Source organism: Mercenaria mercenaria, chromosome 5 (assembly GCF_021730395.1).
Source record: "Mercenaria mercenaria strain notata chromosome 5, MADL_Memer_1, whole genome shotgun sequence".
NCBI lineage: Eukaryota > Metazoa > Mollusca > Bivalvia > Venerida > Veneridae > Mercenaria > Mercenaria mercenaria.
This window is the reverse complement of record NC_069365.1, coordinates 84497382-84522300: the sequence shown is the minus strand read 5'-3', so window position 1 is coordinate 84522300 and position 24919 is coordinate 84497382. Positions and strand designations below refer to the sequence as shown.

At 34.8% G+C, this 24919-nt stretch overlaps 1 protein-coding gene across 1 annotated transcript in view; it reads right to left on the bottom strand.

Annotated features, from left to right (window-relative positions):
- The window catches only part of LOC123557803 (uncharacterized), a 60151-nt gene that overhangs the window by 17612 nt on the left and 17620 nt on the right, over positions 1-24919 (bottom strand). The window lies entirely within an intron of this gene.

Here is a 24919-nt window from a genome sequence, read left to right as displayed (position 1 = left end):
GTTTACGAGTGAAATATATTTCTACCTTACACTGAAACAAACTAATTTTCTATTTATTTTATGCATTTTTAATGGTTGTAACCAAATTATATCCAGTTTTTTTTTCGCGCAACGGCACGTGCATCGCATCATGACGTCATTATTTCGTGACGTCAGGATGTCATTGTAGTAAAACTGTAAATAGTTCTACTACGTTTCCTGATTCCTTTTACATTTACCTATAATAGAATGTAAATATTTATGATCCTGTTATTTCTTTATACATCTATACCTAAATTTACTGAATAATATTTTGCAAGGAATTTTCTATAATTTATAATTCATATTATTTCACATTCAAGTGTAGTTCCATACCAGTGAAACTGTTTGAAACAGTGCAAATATCAATTTTATTGCACTGGTAAATTTCACTGAAGAGCATAAAATAAAAACTGGCACTAACGAAGTGCAGAAATTAGATGTTAATACACGGGACAGCCGGGCCGGGAGGTGATAATCGGCCCGGAAAATTAATAGTGGCCCGAGGGCTTTGAATTCAGGGCCGATTATCATCTTCCAGCCCGGCTCTGTATCAATGTCTTTAATACAAATATTTGGTTGCACTACTCAAGGGGAGTAATTACAACTCTTGGCGCTAGTTTTCAATGGCTAAATAGTTTGGGGTACTTTTGTCTCAAAATCTGTGTTTAATCGTACCATGAAGCAATATGGGGTCAATATGGGGAAAATATAAGTGAGTACACTAAACGCATTCTTTAGATGAGTTACAGACTTTCTTGACGGTAAGTAGCGAAGTAACTTTGTATATATGTATCTATCAAACACATCAAATGGTTCGCCATTCTAAAACTGCGGACCAACACACACATAACTTGAGCCATTCCATGCAAAAAACTGCTGTTTTCTTAGCAGAAGATCTATGTTTATGAAAAGAAGTCATAACGTTTTCACAGAGAAGAAACCTGCAACTTCGTCGAAATTTTAACATTGTGTGGTGCAAATCATGCTGTTTTACAACGCATAGCCTAACACTGTGGAAACTCGAAATTCTAGCTCAAATGCAAATATGTGCATGTCCTGTTTTATTACTAAAAACCAAGCATTGTAACTCTGCGGTTTAACGTGTAGACCGGTGACAGACCATTATGACGTCCAGTTTTGACCCAAGTCTAACAAACGGTTGGCTAACGACTCCAACGTCCGCTCGCCCGCCATGTTGAAAGTGCACTGACCATGATGACGTTTTATGTGGCCATTGGTTTCACGCGCACGTGTTTACTGGGTGGATTATGATTATGAGTTTTCGGCCCGGGCTGATTAGTCATAATCAATGCGTGAAAGCAATAACCTGCTGAAAACACATTCATTTTTTGTTACTCTATATTGTAACATATGTATTAAATTAAATATGAAATTATGAAATAACCGTTGTGTAGATTTAAAAAGAGGGACATAATGGTCCTGAGACGCCTACTTGACCTTGACTGTTTGACCTTGAATATATATCATGACGAGCTATATCATGAATGACGATATGAAACATATTGGCAAACTTGGCCTAGATTCCTTGGCCTCTAGTCACATTTTAATAAGGTGTATCTATGATTTGGCCTATTGATATACTTTATGACCACAGTTTACCTAATTTTGAAGTTGGTCTCGATTTGATGAAGATAAAAGTTTAAATCACATTTCATATAGATCAGGTAGAAATCTTGATTTCCTAGTGAGTTAACTAAGTTTCAATTAGACCCTGTGACCTAGTTTATGACCACTGATGAATAAATTTCATAGTCGACTCCTTTATTTTAGAAAGACAAACATCCTGATTAAGTTCCTAATACAATCAGGTAAAACATAATGTCCTCCCGAGTGTTTACAAGATTTTTCTTTTATTTGAGCCAGTGCCCAAGCTTTTTACGTCAGATAACCCAGACTTCATGAAGAAAAATATTTCAAATGGACTCAAACGGAACCAGTAGTGGTTTTTATATTGTTAACAATATTTTTCTATAATTTGGACCAGTGGCCTAATTTTTCCCATAGATAATTTAGTTTCAACCGTGAATTATAAAAGACATCGATTCTGACTACCTTTATTAAGATCAAGTGAAAATTAGATTTCTGGAGGAGAATTTACAATATTTCTTTCTATGACGCTTCTTTAAAAACGCATATGAGACTCTGGTTTCTTGTGAAATACAAAATAGAATGTAAGAATTTGTCAGAATAATTTGTATATTTGATACATTGTGAACGTAACACATAAGCACAGACAGTGCTCGACTCATTTTCGTTCTATCATTACTATAATTATAGTTGAATTGCTGTACATAATACCATTTGGGTCATTTATTGACGATTTGGGTTAATTACAGTGATAGCTGGATCCCAGCATCATATATTATGTTATGTACGAAAGTAAATGGGAACCGACAATTTGTAAGAGCAAGTACTCGTTGTAACATAGTATGTTCGAATTTGGACCAATCAGAAACAAGTTCTTCGAATAGCACCAATCAAAGTGCACTTCTGCCAGGGTATAGGTAGACAGGTGACAGTGAAGCCACTCTGTACTTAGCGATGGATTTGGACACTAACAATGTTTCCAAGTACATTGATGAGAAAGCTATTGCAGCTATGCTGTCAGGGCGGATAAATTATTAGACGTTCATAGACTAAAGAAGAGTTGCAGTATTGAGATAGGTTTCGAGCTGTGGGGCCAGCGCGTAGTACCGGTACTTTACGGGATAGAGAAAAGCAAATACAGGCTGAGCCTCGAAAAGCTGAGGCAGAGGCAGAGGCAGAGGCATATGGTTTGGTAATCTATTGAAACAGGAGAGTTCTAATATACAGACGGGTTCAACATTATCAGCGAAGTACAGCCAAGGGAATGGGGTCATACCTATATGGTAGTTTAATGCTATCTATTATACATGTAGCTTATAGGTGCTCATTATCCAGGAGTCAGGGAAATCATGTTGAGTTGCAGCTTCAATTAAGAGGACATAGGCTGGACATCTATGCGATATTCAAAGATATCGTCTGATGGGAACTTTAACAAAAGGACCATTGACGTATAGCATCTCCAGCCTATAGGAGTTTGAGCTGATTATTATCATTAGTCGAAGCTTGCTACTTAGAGACATTGAGTGATTTGCCTGATCCCTGAAATTATCTAGCTTATAAATGAAATCATTTACGGATCGTTGGTACACGTATCATTTAGTCGAGGTAGCCGGGGAAGAAAAATATAAATGACATATACAGTCTCAGCTGCTCTACGTTTTAACAAAGAACATTCTACAAAGTTTAGCGATTGGACCAATTTCATTGCTCAAGATACTTAAGTCGTAGGGACTTCCCTTGGTCATATAACCGTATCTTGACAGAAATAAAATGCTCTCATGTTCATGAGACTTCATTTAAGAAATGTACATTTTATGTAAATTGTACATTATACTTTTTTTACAATATGAATGCAATGCAACAAATTAAAATAGGAAGTCAAGCATAAGTTTGATCGAGCTGACTTAAAGTATTACAGCAAATTGTCCAACCACAATACCAGTGATCATAGATCTGTCATTTAGTTTATCTAATTTTTATTTTATTTGACATAAATAAAATAAACATGTACAAAACTGAAAGATAATGCAAAATACTAGGCTTGTGATAGTTTGTACCTTTCAGGTTTGTTGCTTAATATCTATTTTGTAATTGTATTGGAACAAAATCAGATCTGTAATCATATGAATTAGATCATGATTACAGACATAGAGTAAAAGAACCCAGCCCAAATTGAAGTGATACATGCATTGTAAAAAGGCAGAAATTCCGATATCAAGGACCTTCATTTCTCTTTCTTTCGCAAAAAAGGTTAAACCTTCGTAACAAATTAATGATATAGTTTCTATTAAGACTTATCATACTTACTGAACTGGCAACCAGGTCCTACCCATTTAAAGTCACACCCTGAGGTACAGTTTCCTGTAACAGCATCACATTGTTCGTTGTTGATGCAGTGACACGAATATTTACAGTCTGTTCCATAACGCTTGATGCCAGTTGAGGTTGGACTACATTGTGCATCTGGGGAAAGAGTGTTGCATTAAGTAAAGACTCTTCAGTCATAAAAAAACATTTCCCGATATTTGTAATTTCTATTTTTAAGAAAGAGCAAACATTTAAGAATTGAAAAGTACTAATCTGGCATCAGTTTAAATTCGGAATTATATAGCTACTGTCATATCAAACAATTTTGTCTTGACATTAGCAAAAAGACGTTAAACGGGAAAACGACAGTCAAAGAAAGCTACAACCTATACATCATTCAACATGAAAACAGTACAATTTGGACACACTACAACGCGACTGAGTGCATGTTTAAATAAACACAAATGACTGCAACAATAAAATCACAGGAGGAGTAAACAGATGCCAAACCTTACTCTTAATCTATGACGGTTGATTTGTACCGTTTCATTCTTTCGCAGCGACATAACAACGATGGCGATGACCGAACATCGACCCACCTAACGTCGCTCCGCTAAACGTCGGTATAGCTTCACGCCAAAATCGCCTCGCTAAACCTCACCCCGCCAACTGCCGCTCCGTCGAACGTCGTCATCATGCGCCACGCAAAACGTCGCCCTGCCGAGCAGCGCCCCACCAAATGTCCCCCGCCGAACGTCGCCCCGATATTCTTGACCCACTGAATGTCACCCTTCCATACGTTGCCTGTCGCGCGAAACGCCGTCCCGATACACTTCGTCTTTTTCACCTTCCGGAATAATATGATAGTATTACAAAGTCATTTTTAATTAACGTGGCTCGCTACTTTCCTCACGAATTTCGGCACCATCTCGGATTGTAATGGTTTTCGGTATAAATGAACGGAAATGCATCCCCTTTCAAATGGTACATTTTTTGAATAAATATATGATACAGTTTTGACGTCGAAGCGCCCCCTAGCGACAACAGTAAATTTGCACCTTTTTAACGTTATACGCTCATAATTTTAACAATTTTTATCCGATTTTGCCAGTAAAACGTTCACTTTATTCTACAGGCATTCTATTTTATCATTGTATCTATTTTTGAATGAACGTCGGAAAATTTTGCCTCTTTCGTTAGATAAAATAGCAAAAAAACGCAAGTTTTAAACGGTGAATGGTTTCATATTTCTTCATTTTGTGCAACATTCATAAACAAAATGATAAACGAAAAAATGGGGATCAGTGCATAAGATTTTTTGCTATTACATTTTCCAACAAAACTTACCGTCGTAATTTTACAACAATTTAATGTCAAATCTGAGGCAGATGAGTCTAATTTACGTTCTTTATGTTTAATCATTGACAGTCAACAAATGCTGTTGAAACTATAAGCCAAATAATAACAAGAAAAGCTCCAAAATCAATGCATTTCACAGGTTCTGAATGTTGCTAAAGAATGAAGGAAATATGTATATATGCAAGGTACGTTATTTAACCCCAGAATCGCATTTAATAAGTCTGTTGAGATGAGCCTAGAAAAAGGGGTTTTCTTAGAAATTATCAGTGTCATTATGAAGAAAGAAATAAACTTTATTACAGTTAACTTGATCTCAACAGACTATGTAGGTCTAGGTACGTATATGTATTATGTTCATATCAATTGAGATAGTATGATTACTCAAGTTGTCCCATATCCTTACTCCATATATAGTCTTCTTTCATTCCTTTTCATTTTTTTCATTTTGCAAATTCAGTATAACCTGTAAACAAAGACCACTATCCGGAAGAAGCTGTTCAAAGCGGCCTTTGTTGACATGTGGTCTTTATTCATAGGTGCTTCTACTTTAAATGAATAGTACACTGTTTTATCCCGGATGGGTTTTATTCATAGGGTGGTCTTTGTTCGGAGGTGGTCTTTAAACAGAAATTTGACTGTAGACGAAATGTTTTTGTTTTTTCAGTGTGTGTGTGTGTGTCATAATTAATTCAATCAGTTTCTTTGGTCATTTAGTCGGTCTATTTGATTTCACATCGGTTTATCGGCAACTCAGTCCTTTTTCCAGGTAGACAGACAAATATTTCTGCATTTGTGTTATGTTTACACACAAAATAGGTGAAAGAGGAACACAAATTAACGTAAGGAAAAGTAACTGCTGTCCGAAAAGGTAATCTTGATAAAAAATTCGAGCGACTAAGGCTTAAAATTCTCGCCAGGCATTTCGTTATTTCAAACAGCGCAAACTGGACTCGGAGAAAAAAATACAGTAGGTGCTCCATGAAAACTTAGAAGGCATTTCGTACAAATCCGGAAATGAGACAGAAGCAATCCCGTAACTGTTGCTTAAGAGCCCAGAAAAATGTCAGCTTCTTAGAAATTCAATAATCCTTTCAATATAGAGACGACTGGATTCGGTATCAACTGATAATGTAATTTCAGAATCAAACTCAGTCTTGTCTAAATGTAACTTATTGCAGCGTTAATAAGCTTCATTATTTTGAATACCACCAATGTGTAAAACATAAACATTGCATTTCAATTTACTATTGTCCGTAAGTATTGACCTGGCATTCATTAATCTTCGCCAATATTTTCGGGCGTTTTCATTGTTTTACGAGATATTTGTGTCTTGAAAATATCTAGATTTATCAAAATAATCAACTTAGATAACCAGCGGCACAGTGGTGTTGTGGTAAGCTCTCTGACTTGTAATGACGTTTCCATGGGTTCGAATTCATTTTTAACCATTTTTTTTTATATAATTCCGTGTGTTTGTATTTGTTTCTTTTTTACATTATTTCATGAAACAATTCATTTTATGTCGTTAACAACAGTTGTTTGAATTGTCCGTTGAATGAATAAATATTTGTCCGATCCTGAAGATTTTAAACTACATTTGGTAGAACTGTTTTACTGGATAGCAGAGTATTTCCATAAATCAAGCAGCTTACATAAACAATAATATTGGGTATATTTTATTGCAACATATCTGTCAGTCCCGGTAGCTCAGTGGTAAGCATTGATGTTTGAAATGTCGAATTTTGCGGGCCGTAGGTTCGAATCCAGGTAAGTGTCTTTTTTATTTGTTTTTTGTTTTGTTTTTTTTCCCCGAGTTTCTCTTTCAGGGTAACCACCATAATCATTCATTTTTCCTGGAATATATTAATATATTTAGATAGAAATATTATTAAATTAATTTCTGTTTAAAGAATCCGAATCAGCCTCTTGTGCTTGAAATGTACTGTTATGATATTTTTGTATTTGTTTGATACATTTGTATGATATAAAAAAGAAATATACAGTCAAACCTGTCTATAAAGACCGCCCTTGGTAGAGCGAAAATGTGGTCTTTCTTGGGAGGTGGTCTTTATTCACAGGTTAAAATACACTGTAAACGTTAAAATGGGAAACAACGCATGTTGTCTTTAGAGCCAGGTGGTCTCTGTTCAGTGGTGGTCTTTAACACAGGTTTGACTGTATAAATGAAAAGAGAAAAAGAAAGAAAAACATCTTGACCCGCCCGCTTAGCTCAGTAGGTAGAGCGTCGGTCTACGGATCGCGGGGTCGTGAGTTCGATCCTCGGGCTGGGCGTATGTTCTCCATGACTATTTGATAAACGACATTGTGTCTGAAATCATTAGTCCTCCACCTCTGATTCATGTGGGGAAGTTGGCAGTTACTTGTGGAGAACAGGTTTGTACTGGTACAGAATCCAGGAAAACTGGTTAGGTTAACTGCCCGCCGTTACATGACTGAAATACTGTTGAAAAACGGCGTTAAACCCAAAATAAACAGAAAAACATCTTTGAAAAAAAATGTAAATAAAAAACAAAGATTTAAAAAAAGTATAAATCACGGTGGGATTCGAACCAACGCGACAAGGGAAATAAAAAAGAATCGCAGTTGTAAGGCTAACCCTCTACGGCCGGTACTAATCTTCTACTTCAAAGTAAGCGTTCCAGTTAGTGGTATTATATAAAAGTGTGTACTTAGATAATGATAATTATCGATTACCCTCCTGACTTGGACTCGTCCAAATAGTCACTCCGAAGTTATCAGACAATTTTTGTACCTACAGTCGGCGAACGATAATAAAAATGGCGCGAAAATGTCAGGCGAGTCTAAGAAAGATAAATTAGGTTGGTCAGTTATCACGGTAAATTAGATAAGCATTCTTATGATACTTGTCAAATAAAAATATGCATTTACTTGAATGGTGAAATAGCTCAGGTGGCTAAGTTGTCGGTTTTCAAATGCAGTGCGAAAAATAGCACGAGTTCGAAACAAGCAAGGTTTATTTTCTAAGAAAATGTAGCCCTGCTTTATTTCTGTTTTATTTCAGTTTGATTCTCAGTTGGTCTTCTCTTTTATTATTTTTTCTTATTACGCGTATTACTGTTTTTATTTTTTATTTCTATTTTATTTCTCTCTTTTAATATCAATAAAATTTTAATCAATACAATTTACAATTCGTTTCATTTCTGGCTCGTCCGCGGTATCTGTTGCAGAATCGTCAGCTGTGTCCGTTCTGGAACAACTGATACGTAGTAGACCTTCCTGGTCCGTTTCAGAATTTTCACCTTCATACGCTGTTTCTGTGTCAGAGTCACTGAAATCGCTCATCAGAAGATTTTTCAATGTTCGCCATTTCGAGCTATGTAATGGTATGTTAGTGTTTAATGTGGGAATACTGTACTTACATTCCATCGATATAAATGGATGTTCACGAAAAACCAGTGTATGCTGTATTATCGTATTATTTTCAAAGCCACTGGAAAAAAAGGTATTGTATCTATGCTAAAAAAAAGTAAAAAAAATGTTTACTTCAACCCAGTATCGAACTCCGGACCTCGGGTGTCATACCTAGCGGCCTAACGCGTTGCGCTAATACAGTTCATCGAGTCTCAGTTTGAGATACTAATCCATATCGTCTATGCGTGATTTACCTACACTGGTAAAAAATACGGTCGACTGCGTTTGTTTACAAATATCAAATTATCGTTCGATTACTGTAAACTGGTAAATAATAAGGTCGACTGCGTTGGTTTACAAATACAGTTGAACTTCAATGGCTCGAACTCGGATCTGTCGAACACCCGGGATCGCTCGAACTCTTCGCCCGGTCCCGAATTTATTCCTTCTTTATTCTATATAGTTCTACCTCGGATCGCTCGAACTTCGAAAATTCGAACTCTCGAACTCATTTGGTGGTCCCTTCGGCTCAATTACAGTGATAATTACACCTATTCAGTCGAACAGCCAATTTGTCGCCGGAATGGCTTGTGTTTACAAAGTTTTTCACACCTCTGCCTGACATTCGCCAAGCTTCCCCTTTAACCGGCGCGTGCGTAATTTTCACACGCTTATGTAATTAGCGTCGATATACGACAAACAAAGTAAACAAAGTGACTTTTGTTCACTGCAATGCTTTAATGGGCTTTGATTAATCCGAAAAAAGTATTTAGAATAATTGAGCAATGTCTGTCTTTATTTTTTCTGCATAAAAACGGGAGATTCGATGTTAACTTTCATACTGCTTTAGCATGGCTGAATAATTTAGAAAAGGACCCGGAAACGGGGAGATAGCTAAGTCGGCTACATACTGGAAGGCAAGGAACAAAACGAAAATAAGATCCAAAAACTTTAGAAACAAAATATATAACGCCATCATCAAATGTGAAAAACTCAATCTCATGTGTTCTATGTACAAATCTCTCTCCAAATTAGATTTCAACAAGCGTTCGGTGGTTCAGTCCTACATCAAGGATTTCTCCAAAAAAAACAAACTGTAAAACTGTATTCTGTACATGACTCATTGATATTGTGAATAAACTGACGTATGCTCATTAATGTTGTGTATTGATTTCATGTGTCTTTTTATAGCCTATGTCTACATGTGACGTCATTTAGTACCGTTTTCAAATTATATTTCTGTGTACATGTCCGTGAATTAATTGTTTGCGTTTTAACGTGTTTATATTTGAAAATATTTGCACTGGACTATGATTCATAAAGGTTTGCTATTCATATCTTTCTATTTGATGCTGTCTTCACCAAATTCTTATGATTATATGAGTGTTTTATCTGTGTTTTTTTCGTATCTATGTAATGTTTGAAAATAAATAATAAAGACTATTTCAGCGTTCGTTTTTACAAATCATCGTATCATACACACATGTAGGTACAATATGACAATATATTACGATGTAAGGTTTGTAACACATCATGCCGTCGAAATCCCAAATTCAAAATGGCCGCCATTTGGATGGCTCGAACAACGGAAAACTCGAACTTATTTCAACGGGACCCTCGAGTTCGAGCCATCGAAGTTCGACTGTATCAAATTATCGTTCGATTACTTTTTTTTGTATTGTCCGTAAGTATTGACCTGGCACTCATTAATCTCCGCCAATATTTTCGGGCGTTTTCGTTAATTTACGCAATATTAGTAACCTGAAAATATCTACATTACTAAAGTAACATGTGAATTTAATCGATGACATGGTGGCGTAGAGGTAAGGTGTCTGACTTCCACGCACGTTACCAAGGGTTCGAAATCACTTAGTGAATAGATCTTGTGTTGTTGTTTTTTTCAATTTAATGTATTATAATTTTAACGTTTACATAATTTTATGTATCATATTTTGAATTTTAATTGTTTTCTCTTGTAGTATTTATTTTCTGGAACGCTGGTGACAGGAATTTGTCTTTTATCTAAAATACTTTTAAAACAATTTTATTCCACTTTTTTACAACGGGTAAATATGATTACTCTTAATAAATGAACCATAAATACGATACGTTTGATCAAATGAGTAGTAAGTCTGCATATAAAATTTGGGAGAAAAAAGATATGGTCAGACGTAGGACTCGAACCCACAATCCTGATATCGGTAGCTCTACTGTATGCACATACCATTAAACATGGCTTAAAACCCTGTAAAATATCCATTAAAAAAGGAAAAACCGTTAATTAACCTCATTAATTCTTGCATGACTTTATTTAACAGGTTTCACAATATTAATGGGTTACATGTTAAAATACCATTAAAACACCAATTTTTGACCATGAATCATGCAATAAAAATTTAGTTTGGTAGCTAAAAATGTTAATGGCTTTGAAAAAATAGTGAAATTCTGTATATTTTGAATTTAACAGGATTATTCATGGCCCTTAAATTTGATTTAATGCCCATTAAATGTTCAGGTTCTGTACGATTTCATTTAAAAGTAAACTTAACGGACCTTAACAGCAATTTGATGCCCATTAAATCCACCATTCTGTAAAATGTGATTCGTATATTTTCTTTTTTTTTTGGTTTTTGGCTTGCACTCCCATTGAATGCTTATAATTCCAGTCCCATATTGTTCTAAAATGGACTTTAATCACAATAAATACATACTACGCACACATTGTCTATAATATATCATGATGTTATATTAAATTGCATTAAAGTTATTTCCCCTTGATGCAGTTACGCCATTTTGTTCAAATGTTTGCCAAATTGTGTTCCTACAAAAAATCGGATTTATTTCAATGAAAGTCGGAAAACATATTACTTTATTTGATAACATCAATCTACATTATTTTGGTAAGGGTAAATACGTATTGATGCATGCCACTTTGTCTGTTTTTTGTTTTTCCTGTCCAAATAATCAGCATTTGTATAAGAAAATGGGCGGGGTAAGGAATTTACATTATAAAATGTGTTCAGACCAATTTAGATTTTCAAATTTTTCAATCCTTGAGTAGAAACTAAGGTTTATAGAGAAGTGAACAGTACACATGATTGTGTAGATTTACAGTCTGAGTTAAATTCATTTGGGGCATGGGCAGATCAATCGCTTCTTCGTTTCAATGAATCAAAGAGTGTGGTACGCTTGATTGGGGAGGGGGGAAGCTACTTGTGATGCAATGCCTCAAACATTTGCTCTTAGCTGTTTAAGTGCATGCACCTGAGCACAAAGTACTGAAGTAGCGCTTAATTGTGATTGCCCATTGTGTGCTGACATTGTCATCAACAGTGGCTTTTTGAATACACCTGATGCCTAATCTCTGTACCAATAAAAACTTGGTCTGAATGTTTGTCAATATTATAATGTTGAATAGTTAAAACTACCCACATGGTCACTTGATCTATTAAACCGGTACCTGTAAACCCTTCTCAGTACAACACAATACAATACATTATCCATTTATTTTCTCATTTCATATGAACATATGACAGAATAAGGATACAATATGACAAATGTTTGTATGTGTCAGGATACTGGTTATATGACCCAGGGAAGTGCCTACGCCTTTAGTATCTTGAACAATGGTTTGGGTCCAATCGCTAAGGTGACTATGTCTTAGACTAGCTGACAAACGAATGTAGAATGTCCTTTGTTAAAACGTAGAGCTGGTGAGACCAAATATCTCATATATAGAATTTTCCTCTGGCTACCTTGCCTAAATGATTCGTGTACCAATGATTCGTAAATGATTTCGTATTATGAGCTAGACAATTTCAGGGATCAGGCAAATCACTAAATGTTTCAAACTAACAATCTTCAGTTAAAATGATTAGCTCAAACTCCTATAGGCTGGAGACTCTATACTTGACTGGTCTTTTTGTTGAAGTTCCCGTCAGACAATGTCTTTGAATCAACAACATACGAGTCCTATCGCATAGATGCTCGGCTTCTGTCCTCTCAAACTCTATATGATTGCCCTGACTCCTGGATGCTCAACGCCTATATGCTATCACATGTAGCATTCAACTACTATGTAGGTATATCCCCGATGCCTTGGCTGTACTTCGCCAATAATGCTGAACCTTCTATAAGCTGGAACTCTCCTACTATCCCAGTAGATTACTAAACTCTGGGTCTCTGTCTCAGCTTCCCGATGCTCAGCTTATATATGCTATCGTATATAGCATTCAACTGCCCTTAAGGTAAAACTCCTATGCGCTGGCCCTATAGCTCGAAACCTTATCGAAATTCTGCTACTCTTCGTTAGTCTAAAAACTTCCAAAGTCTTCTTTTTAATAATTTATCCGCCCTGACAGGGTAACTGCAATAGTCTCCTTCTCAAGGTACTGGGATAAATTATTAGTTGAATCCTCGATGTGACTTCTTCGACCGCTGGATACCGAATGTCCTTCCATCCATCTATTTATACCCCAGCAGACGTGCTATTTTTAGACGTGCTATTTTTAGAACTTATTTCTGATTGGTCCAAATTTAAACACAACGTCTTACAACGAGTACCTGCTCTATTAACTATCGGGTTCCCTTTTAACTTTTGTATATGACATAATGTGCGAAGCAGGGACCCAGTCATCCATATAATAAACCCAAATCAGCCATAAATGACCCAAATTCTATTATTAACAGCAACTCAACAATAGTTATAGCAAAGATAGCATGAAAAGGGAGTCGAGCACTATCTGTGCTTATGTGTTACGTTAGCAATACATTAATTATACAAATTATTCTGACAGCATGAGGCTGTTACATGTGTTTACATTACAAAATAATGAGAGAGAAAAGAAGAAACAAATATTCTTCTAACATTTTACAAAACAGTACATATGTATAGATACTATTCAGCCATCCTCCCAAAATCGACTCATATTGGAAAAAACCATGTCGCCGAACTTTCAGTAATATTTTTCAAAATACAAACAAATGTATTCGAGCACAAAACTCTGCACTTTGACTTAAGCTTATATCAGCATGGCCAAATACTTAAGGTATTGGACCCGTAATAGACAGTCTCCTTTTTGAAGAGTATTCAATTCCTACCATAAACCTACTTTGACTGCAATTTTCTGGGCGGCGTAGGTTCAAGCCCCACTGGGACCAAAAAAAGTTTTCTCCATATTTTCCTTTTTTCTAGTAAGTTTTTACTTCTTTCAAGACTTATTATGGATGTATTGTACAAAAGAGGATTTTTTTTTTATTTTATAAGGCCACACCAAATTGATAAGTTGTTCATCGGATTTTTTTCTGAAAAATTTGAGGCGGCGAGCGAAAAAATAATTTAAATATTTTTTTTTTGGTTTTTGAGAAAATCAGGAGCGAGCGAAGAGCGAAGAAATATATTTGTCTTCATTTGGCTCTCGACTAACTAATAAAAACCTTAAAATAGAATGTATAGCCCTTTTAAATTAAAAAGTAAGTCCCCAGGGATTGAGAAAATCTAAGCCGCAGACGCACAACAAAGCGAACTCGTGAAAAAAGGTAATAACATTGTCAAACAGTACACTGTAATCAAATATCGAATCGAATATTTACTGCTATAGATGAAAATGTAGCATTCTTAGCTGACTTTACAAAGTTTTTGATACATCAAATATCTATGTGAGTGTTGCTAGATCTATCAAAGCTTCTGATTTGAAACTTAGAACAGTTATTTACTGTCAAAATCTACACCAGGAGAAACAATACTCTTAAGTCTGAATCTAGACAGAGTTATGCTCCTTTTTAACATAGAATATTTTTAATTAAGTTTTATATAATGACCAATAGCTCTGTACTTTAATGGCTTCTGACTATTATGCCCCTTTTGCTGGCAAAGCTCTGATTTAGAAAAGTCGAGCATGATGTCTTATGTACAGCTCTTTTTTCTAACTTTAAACTTTCATAATATATTAAATTTGTTGAAACAAAGTCTCAATTAAAGTCTGAAATGGAGATTAACGTGCATTAAGATTAGTCTACTAAATGATTGGAAAATTTGAAAATCAAAACTGTCCTGAAAACAACTCGTAATGTAAATTCCTTACCCCACCAACTTTCGTATGCAAATGCTGATCATTTGGACAGGAAAAAACAGAAAACAGATAAGTGACATGCATCAATAAGTATTTACCCTTACCAAAATAATGTAGATTGATGTTATCAAACAAATTAGTATGTTTTTCTTCATCCAGTTTTCAATGAAATAAATCGATTTTTGGTAAACATTTGAAGAAAATGGCGTAACTGCATAAAGGGGAAATAACTTTAATGCAACTAAATATAAGTATTATGATTTATTATAGACGATGTGTGCGTAGTATGTATTTATTTTGATTAAAATCCATTTGAGAACAATCTGGGACTGGAAGTATAAGCAGTTATACACTTTTACGTCCGTAAAAAGTAGCGCACCAAAAAATTTTGGATTGATTTTTTTCAATGGGGCGAGCGCAAGCCAAAAACAAAAAAAATAAAATTTTTTTGTGTTTCTGAAAATATACGAGCGGCAAATCCGATGAACAACTTTTTAATTTGGTGAGGCCTAAGCGATTTCTTGCTGTTCAAAATGAATTTACCTCTGAATCAGGAGGGATAGAGTAGACATCTTTAAAAATACTGAGTTACATGCAGTAAAAGTTCTCTATTTTGCCTTCATTCTTTAGATTACATATTGTGGAAGAAATGCAGGTAGGTTTTATAGTAGAAGCAACTTGACCCCGATGGTTGACCTTTGTATTATAATGCATAATGAGGCACAACCTATTATTGACAAGGTATGTACGCTTCATCTTTTTGCATTCATAAATTCAAATTTTACGTACATTTATCGTTATATAGATTTACTGCAGTGGTGTAGAAAACATGAGCTGCACGAGAAAATGGAAATATAAATTTATGTAAATATACATTAGTGTACTGGAAAGTTTTAACTGATCAAATTCACACTATGTACCCGGATAATCCTAACTCTGTTCAGCGACCCTAACTCAGTGCCAACATGGCTGACAGAAAAACGATGTATGTAGTTAATTTCCTTGTCTTTTTTCATGCTTTCATGTTAGTATGCAATGTTAGCGTAAAACTTTTGATAGTCATAATATCCTGTATTGGTAACATGTTTTGTGAACTAAATGTTTCAATCAAAAAGTCACATTATGTGGCTGGAATTCATTAAAATGTACTCAAAGAAGTCTTCAAAATGAACGTGTTTCATGTTTCTAACTGTTTTAAAGTACCAGAAATTGCAGTAAGACCTTACTTATCAAATGTATTAGTTCCATAAACATCTCTTTGACAATGTTTAACAGTATCAAAGTTTGAAATTGATTTTTATAGCTTAAAAATTGTATTGATTATGAGGTGGGTTGAAATTCGCGGATAATTCCTAACTGGTATAGGAAACAGTGCTGGATAAATACGAACTTAGAATGGATAAACACCTAACCAAACGAAAACAGCTGTTCGTCTTTGCTTTATTTATGGACTGTAGATGCTCGAAGTTCTTTGACCAACACACCCCTGCAGGGATGTGGGATTCCTATGTCCAACTTATCCGACTCGTGATTGTTTGCCGGCGGACAAGTGCATTTTTCATTCTGTGTATCCGCGGACAAGCATACTTTTTCAGGTATAAAATGAGAAAACAAAAAATATCATTTAGATTGTGTGTTGCTTCAAGTGTATGGATGTGATAAAGATAATAGGTTCTTTGACTAGGTCTCGCGCACGCTGTAACTCGGTGACTATGATGAAATATCAGAGAAGATTTAGATACAAGAAGATTTATTTAACATCGGATAAATATAAACATATAACACTAGCTTAAAGCTATTTTCCGACAAACACATGTAAATAAGCTCAATATAAGTAAAACAGCTGTAATAAAATGCATATATGTTAAAGCATATAAAAGCAAAAAAAGCATCTGGCTTTAAGTAGATAAGAAACAAATCACAAATTATCACATACATGTTACAGCGCATTAAAACAAAATAGCACATAGGTACTAGCAAATAAAAGGAAAAAGTAATTTACCACATACAGATTTAAGCACATTTAAAGCGACATAAAAAAGATTAGCTGACACTACACAAAAATAAGAAGAGTCACATTTTACAACATGTATTAAAAAAAAACATAAAAGAAGAAATCATATACATGCTAAAGGGAACATAAGAACTACTTAAAGCAGCTGAAGAAAAACATTTGCATAATCAGCATTATAGCATTCTGTAACTAAAACTAAGTGAGTAGAATTCCAACTGCTGAGACAATAATTCACTGTCAAAGGAAATATTGGAGCCAGTAGTCAGCCAAATTAAAATCAAAAGCACACAGAGATCGCAAGTATGACTAAAATCAAGTAGGAACGTTTTAAGAGTCTTTCTCTGAATTCATCTGGCTTTGCACCATTGCGTGGGCAGTGTTTCGGGCATGACATCAAAAGATCCTGAACCCTGCTTACGCGATTTCAGACTTTTATAAACGTTAAAAGGCAAATATTTCAACAGCTAATTTTTACCACAGTTACTGTGATGTGCTTTTCCTTTCATTGTCCTAAATAAAGAACTCGATCTCCAGTCTGTTTGCGCTTTCATGAAGGGTTACAAATCAGGGCAAGTGAAATTTGACTATGAACAAGTGGATTTTTAAGTGTCCGTGGTCAAGTGAAAAATGTAAGGATACCCACACCCCTGCCCCGTCAGTCCATGCATCACTCTCCCACCGCCCCCCCCCCCCCCCCCCCCCCCCCCCCAACACACACACACACACACACTTTTCTTCCCTATTTACCGTCTGAAGAATATCATATTTAATAATTATTCATAAATCTAATCCCATTTAAACTATATCAAAAATATTCCATTAGCGCCTCTATAAAAATCTATTACACTATACGATATACAAGATTTGAAACAAACACAATTCTTCTGAAACAGTGTGTGTGTGTTTGTGTGTGTGTAGGCGTGCGTGCGTGTATGCGCGCGCGTGTGTGTGTGTGTGTGAGCGAGAGAAGGTTGGGGGTTACAGAACTTCGAACATCGGTGGTATTAAATAATTTCTTATATAATAATTTTGACTTTTATACTGAGTTATTTTTGAAGGTTTATCCAGATTTTTGCAAACATTGCTATTTGCATAATATTAAAATTATGAAAAAATATTTGACTGTAGTGGGCATACATATAACATATTGTAAAATTAATGATAAAGTTTACAATAATCAGACCATGTACATGTCAACTCATTCATTTCTATAGAATACTAGTCAGTTAGGTGTTTATCCGTCACGCAGTTTCGTGTAAGTTCGCTTTTTATCCGTTCCTCATGTAAACTGAGTTCCGTTTTTATCAACTCAAAGTTAGGTTTTTATCCCTTTTCTCGCTGTCAGTACATTTGAACATGTATTGTGTCAACATGTAGTGGGTTAACAACATAGTGTAAACGGGCCTATAAAGCAGTATATTTTTGCTTTCAAACAACAGAATAGTCGAGACATCAAAAGCATATAAGTATTTTTAAAGATATTTTGTAAAAGTTTTCATTGAAATATTTGCCTTGTTCGTCGTTTTTCCATCTGAAAACACAAGGGTTGATATATTTAACATGATACATTTTGAAATAAATATACACTTGATCAATGGAGATAGATATAACAACAGAAACATTCCTTTCTACATCGTAATTACACAGAAAACAAAGTTGTATCGGCTTTACATCCGCCATGTTGTCACTGAGTTAGGGTCGCTGAACAGTGTTAAGATTATCCGGGAACATAGCGTGAAATTTAAGTATATATACTTTGATAGTGCACTGTACACAAACTAATTCCATACTCTGAACAATACACGGATTCCCTTAGCACCCCTATTTTCTACAATGAAATAATCTATATGAATAATCAGCCTAAGGTCAACCATCGCGGTCAAGTTGCGACTACTATACTTCTGCCCCATGGTTATTTTTGAATGAAGTGAGCAAAATTCAAAACAGACCCACAGGATTCGACCTTAATTTTTAGCTCACCTGTCACGTAGTGACAGGGTGAGCTTTTGTGATCGCACTTTGTCCGTCGTCCGTCGCCCGTCCGTCCACAATTTCTTGTCTGCACGATAGTGGTTTCATTTATGATTTTATTTTAACCAAACTTGCACACAACTTGTATCAATATAAGATCTTGGTTCCTGTCTTGAACTGGTCAGATCCCATTATGGGTTCCAGAGTTATGGCCCCTGAAAAGGCCAAAATTAGCTATTTTGACCTTGTCTGCACAATAGCAGCTTTATTTATGATTTGATTTTTACCAAACTTGCACATAACTTGTATCACCATAAGATCTTGGTTCTTTTCTTCAACTGGCCAGATCCCATAACGGGTTCCAGAGTTATGGCCTCTGAAAGGGCCAAAATTAGCTTTTTGACCTTGTCTGCACAATAGCATCTTCATTTATAATTTGAATTTAATCAAACTTGCACAAAACTTGTATCACCATAAGATCTCGGATCCTTTCTTGAACCGGCCAGATCCCATAATGGGTTTCAGAGTTATGGCCCCTGAAAGGGACAGAATTAGCTATTTTGACCTTTTCTGCACAATAGCAGCTTCATTTATGATTTGATTTTAACCAAACTTGCACACAACTTGTATCACCACAAGATCTTGGTTCTTTTCTTCAACTGGCCAGATTCCATTATGTGTTTCAGAGTTATGGCCCCTGATAGGGCCAGAATTAACTATTTTGACCTTGTCTGCATAATAGCAGCTTCATTTATGATTTGAATTTAATCAAACTTGCACAAAAACTTGTGTCACCATCAGATCTTGGTTCCTTTCTTGAACTGGCCAGATCCCTTAATGGGTTGCAGAGTTATGGCCCCTGAAAGGGCCAAAATTAGCTATTTTGACTTTGTCTGCACAATAGCAGCTTCATTTATAATTTGATTTTAACCAAACTTGCACACAACTTGTATCACCATAAGATCTCGATTCCTTTTTATACGCCCTAACAGACGTATTATGTTATCGCCTCGGTGTCCGTCTGTCTGTCTGTCTATTGGTTAGCAATTTCCCTTCCGCTCTGTAACTCTTGAACCCCCCTGAAGGATTTCAAAGAAACCTGACACAAATGTTCACCTCATTGAAACGATGTGCAGAGCGCATGTTTCGGATGGCTCACTTCAAGGTCAAGGTCACACATAGGGGTCAAAGTTTATATGACTTTGTTTTGTGTGTATATTGCTCTGCGTTTGCGTTGCATTGCAGTGCTCTTGTTTTTATTTGGCAGATCCTTCTTTTGTTCACTTACAATAATTTTTTTAATTACTTCCCTTTTATGTTACTATAAATAGCTTATTTAGTATTAAACTTTTTTGTTATTGGCCTTAGTGAAAAACTGTGGTACAACATGGATGGTACCTCCAATTTATAGGTGTATTTTGACATATCTGTACCTTTAAGAAAATTTCAACTATATTTTCTCATGATTCTTTTAATTGATTTTGATTATGATTTGTTGACCTTCATGTCCTTAAGTGCAATGATGACAGTTGAGCGATATAGGGCCATTATGGCCCTCTTGTTCAATGTTGGTGTTAGAATTCTGTATCATTAAATCTGTTTACTTGAGGCACCCTGGAAAAATGATATTTTACAGTGTTTTTTTTTCGTGTTTTATAATTGTTTAACAATAGTTTGATGTTTCTTTTATCAAAATTAATGCTGTAATGAATTCTCTGCAAACGTTTTAGATAGTTGCCATCACATTGAAATTTGTCTCCACTTGAGCTTGGGGAAATACCATAAATTATACAAAATTTACAAAAAACGGCACGGTAAAAGTTGTTTAAAATTTGCAACACAGTGCAAAACATGGTCAACTTTAAAAATATACCAAACAAATGCTATTTTTTAAACATTACTGTTAGGGGTTCAATACCTTAAAACATGCTTTGGTATCTTGTTGCAGACTAAGCATCCACGAGTAGACGTTAAAATTGCCAAACATTGCAAAATCCTCATGTCGCCAAGCTAATTTGCGAACTAAAAATGACCAATTTCATGTGTAGTAACACGTAGTTTAAATCAGTACGGCAAATATCAATACGAAGTTGATTATCTTAAGATGTCTAATTCTGATGGCAAGTTTTCATGGCCCTTAATTTGATATACCATTTAAATATTACGAACCCATTAAAATTGAATCTGACATATTTAATGAGACCATTAATAATTGTTTTAATAATTAACAGCCATTAACAGAGTATTAAAACAGTTAATGTCCCCATTAGTTCTTACTAATTAATGTGGAATTAAGGGGTACTTTTTTAATGGCACATTAATTTCATGCCAATTAAAAATTTTCATGGAGTTTTAAGGAGCCTGTTAACTTATTTTAATGGTTTATTTTAAGCAGCTTTTCATGGCAATCAAAGTCATTTTAACAAGGTATATTTTACCAGGGTTTTAATATACTCATTTCATGGCTTTTTAATGTATGGCATTAAAACTATGGTCATGAAAATCCCATTAAATAGTAAGAAGTAATGGGTGAATTTTAATGGTGACCTGTTAAAACTCTGTTAAAAACGTTTGAAAAAATTAAGGCCAATTTCATGACCCTTTTAATGGCATGTGCATCCAGTAGTATAGGTAAACGCTTTGTCCGCACAGCTACCTGCACATGTGACAGTATATCAATTAAGAACGATATATGTAATATTTAATTATATCGCTATTGTGTCCGGACACCGAAAATTAATTTACGGATATATACGGAATATTCATGAGTGCCAGGTCAATACTTACGGACAATAGCTGATGTATTCCTTAATTTTAAACAAAATATAATCTTTTGATTGCTTGAGCAGTCAAGAGGTAAGGATGTTTTTCTATGTTCCCGGTTCCTTCTTATTTATTTAAAATGACGACTATAAGTTCTTCGGTTTTAGAAAGTGAACATAGGTCATTATATTTTCTCCTAAAATTTATTCGCAGTCAAGAACCAAATAATTTTTTTTTCATGTGTGAAAAATTATAAAAAAATAGATGAAATTGTAATTCATAATATTGTTTTCAGAAGTCGATGCAAAAATCATTCACATAGCTGCTATGGATACCAAATCTGGGAAAACTTTTGATACTTACATATGTCCGCCAAAATGGTGCGATTCTACAAGCAATAACAAAAAACAAATATTGTAATCCATCGAAAATGTGTTCCGTAACTACGAATGTGTGTTATCAACGGATACCCGATCAGCTTTAATTAACGTTTTAACTTTTTTTTTATCTAACCATTCGGAAAATTAATTATAGTTGCACATAACGTATTATTCAATTCAAAATCCTTATGAATTCTTGTAAAAACTTCTAACTGTCGAAGGATTTGGGGACAAACTTACCTTATTTCAACAGGAACATCCCGACAGAAAAAAGTAAGGCCGGATACAAACAGGTGAATCTTGTAAAAGATATCTTAGGGCCTGTGTACAATGTGCACAGCGCAGACAGCGCTTTTGAAAACTGTTGAAAATTTTGAAGAAAATTATAATGAAAATATATTCCATTAAAGAAATAAAAACAAGATTGTAAATGAGAAGAAGTATGCGAATTCCTGCGAACAATTTAATTTTATAATTAAATCTGTAAAAAGATCCTTTTGAAGCGTAGAATACAAATCGGAATGTTTTAGTTTGGAAGTTATTGTTTGCACGAAAAAACAGCAAAAGATGATGTTAAGTATTTTGAAGAGGTTCAGGACAGTCGCTAGGATACAATATTACAGGAAAATCAATCTATGGGAAAAGAAATTGTAATAAAATACATTTAGTTAGCTAGTATTATATTCGTTTTACTTAAGCCACTTGTTTACATTAATATTAAAATGATATTTATAAATGATTAAACTTAAAGAACGTAAATTAGACTCATCTGCCTCAGTTTTGACGTTAAATTGTAGTAAAATTACGACGGTAAGTTTTGTTGGGAAATGTAAAGCGAAAAATCTTATGGACTGATCCTCTTTTTTTTCTTTTTTTTTCCGTTTATCATTTTGTTTATGAATATTGCACAAAATGAGGAAATATGAAAAAAATCACCGTTTTTGCTATTCTATTTGACGAACGAGGCAACATTTTCCGACATCAGAATAGGTTTAGCGACCGGTTGCACCGAATAATCGTTTCAATTTATAAAAGTTCATTCAAAAATAGATACAGTGATAAAATAGAATGACTGTAGAATAAAATGAATGTTTTAACTGACAAAATTGGATAAAAATTGTCAAAATTATGAGCATTCAACGCTAAAAAGGTGTAAATTTATTGTTGTCGCTAGGGGGCGCTTCGACGTCAAAACTTTATCATATATTTATTTAAAAAAGTGTACCGTTTGAAAGGGGATGTATTTCCGTTCTTTTATACCGAAAAACATCACAATCTTAGATGGTGCCGAAATTCGTGAGGAAAGTAGCGAGCCACGTTTTAAAAATCGGAAGGATGGAAGTATGATTTAAAATGTTATGGAAAATACATTATTCTCTAATGTAGCGTTGCCAGAGGGAAATGTTTTCATGAACTATTGATAGAAACAGGGCAATATGCGTGCGTGTGTGCATGTGTCTATGCGTATATGCGTACGTGCGTTAACCGACCACCCATCAGCCTAGCTCCTGTTCCCTATTTGAAAGGTCAATGTTAAACTTTGTTTAGGGGTTTGGACAAGAGTCATGTCAGATCGTATCCGAGCAGTTACATTTACACTCTTAGAGAAATCATTTATTATTTCTTCAATTTTGGCCGGCGAGATTTGGCGGGGCGACGTTCTATGACTTATATTTTCCAAATTAGTGACTACACAATACCGAACAAACGTAACTTAAGTGATTTTTATTCATTTTAAGATTTAAAATTATTCTTTCGTCGACATTTACGTGTACTGATACGAATCTTATTACCATTAAATATTATAGCAATCATGCTGTGGTTTATCCATCACTGATTATGAAATTGTTCATATGTCCAAGAATCTAACTTACATACTAGTTGACTATCCTAGTCAGTAAGAATACTAAATTTTTGGTACGGAAATAAGAGTTACGAACAGGATTTTCAAGTTGAAGAAGCTATCAAATCTATGGCGATTTTATAATTCCATGGGTGACTTTTGACAATTTTATCAATAGTAAAAGTAGAAATTCACATACTGATCTGTGTAACTATTCTATGTCTATGTTTCAAATGAACGAATAATGAATAAAAGCCATAACGTTATTATATTTGAATTTACGGGTATTAAAGTTTTGACGAAATATAAATTTGATAAGTCAGCCGTACACATCTGTGTCACTGCGCGAATATATAAATAAGAAAGTTTAGGATCTACTATATTTGCAATATTCAGTAGAATTAAATGCATTAAATAGCTATGTTTTAAACGGTATTATTATAAAAGTTTCCTTCCATGGAATTGCAAGCATTTATTTCTTTTATTTACGTTTTCAGGTTATGGAAATGACAATTGTTTTGTTTAAAATCCATTTTGTTATTGTGTAATCGCTTATTTTTTATGGAGTATGTTTAGAAAAAGAAATCGAAACTATTTCATCGCTTTTCCCATACGTCAATAAAATTCTCTGATGTAAGCAATAACAGTGACCGCAAGCATTAGTTCCGAGATTTCGGTACGATAATTTGACCGTAAGCTGTATTTTGGTCTATGAAATAGTGATAATTTCTTTCCAACAGAATCCTAATTCGTTATTTTATCTCGGTTCTTACGACATTTTTTGGCATCCGGAAATAAACGTCTGCGCATGTGCCGAGGTTAACTGTGCTATTTATATAACTGCTCGCGGATGACAGTGGTTTCGTGGTATTTTCCATCCAAATCTGAATCCGAAAAAAAAACCGCTCATCTTAACAATTTCAACTGCTTCAATATTGAGGCCGAACAATGTTTGTCTTTAATGAAACTTAAACGTTCTATGGAAAGTAGCTTTAAATGGTATAAAAGTTGTCTACCTACTTTTAAAGACTAAAGACATTATATATTTTGAAGATGAGGCGCTATTTCAATCAGTTGACAGTAAAGTATGGGATTCTGACACTACAATATTACACACGATTTGACAGTCAATATTGCAACGCGACGCACGACAATGTGATGCGACACTCGATATTTACCGCAGCATTTC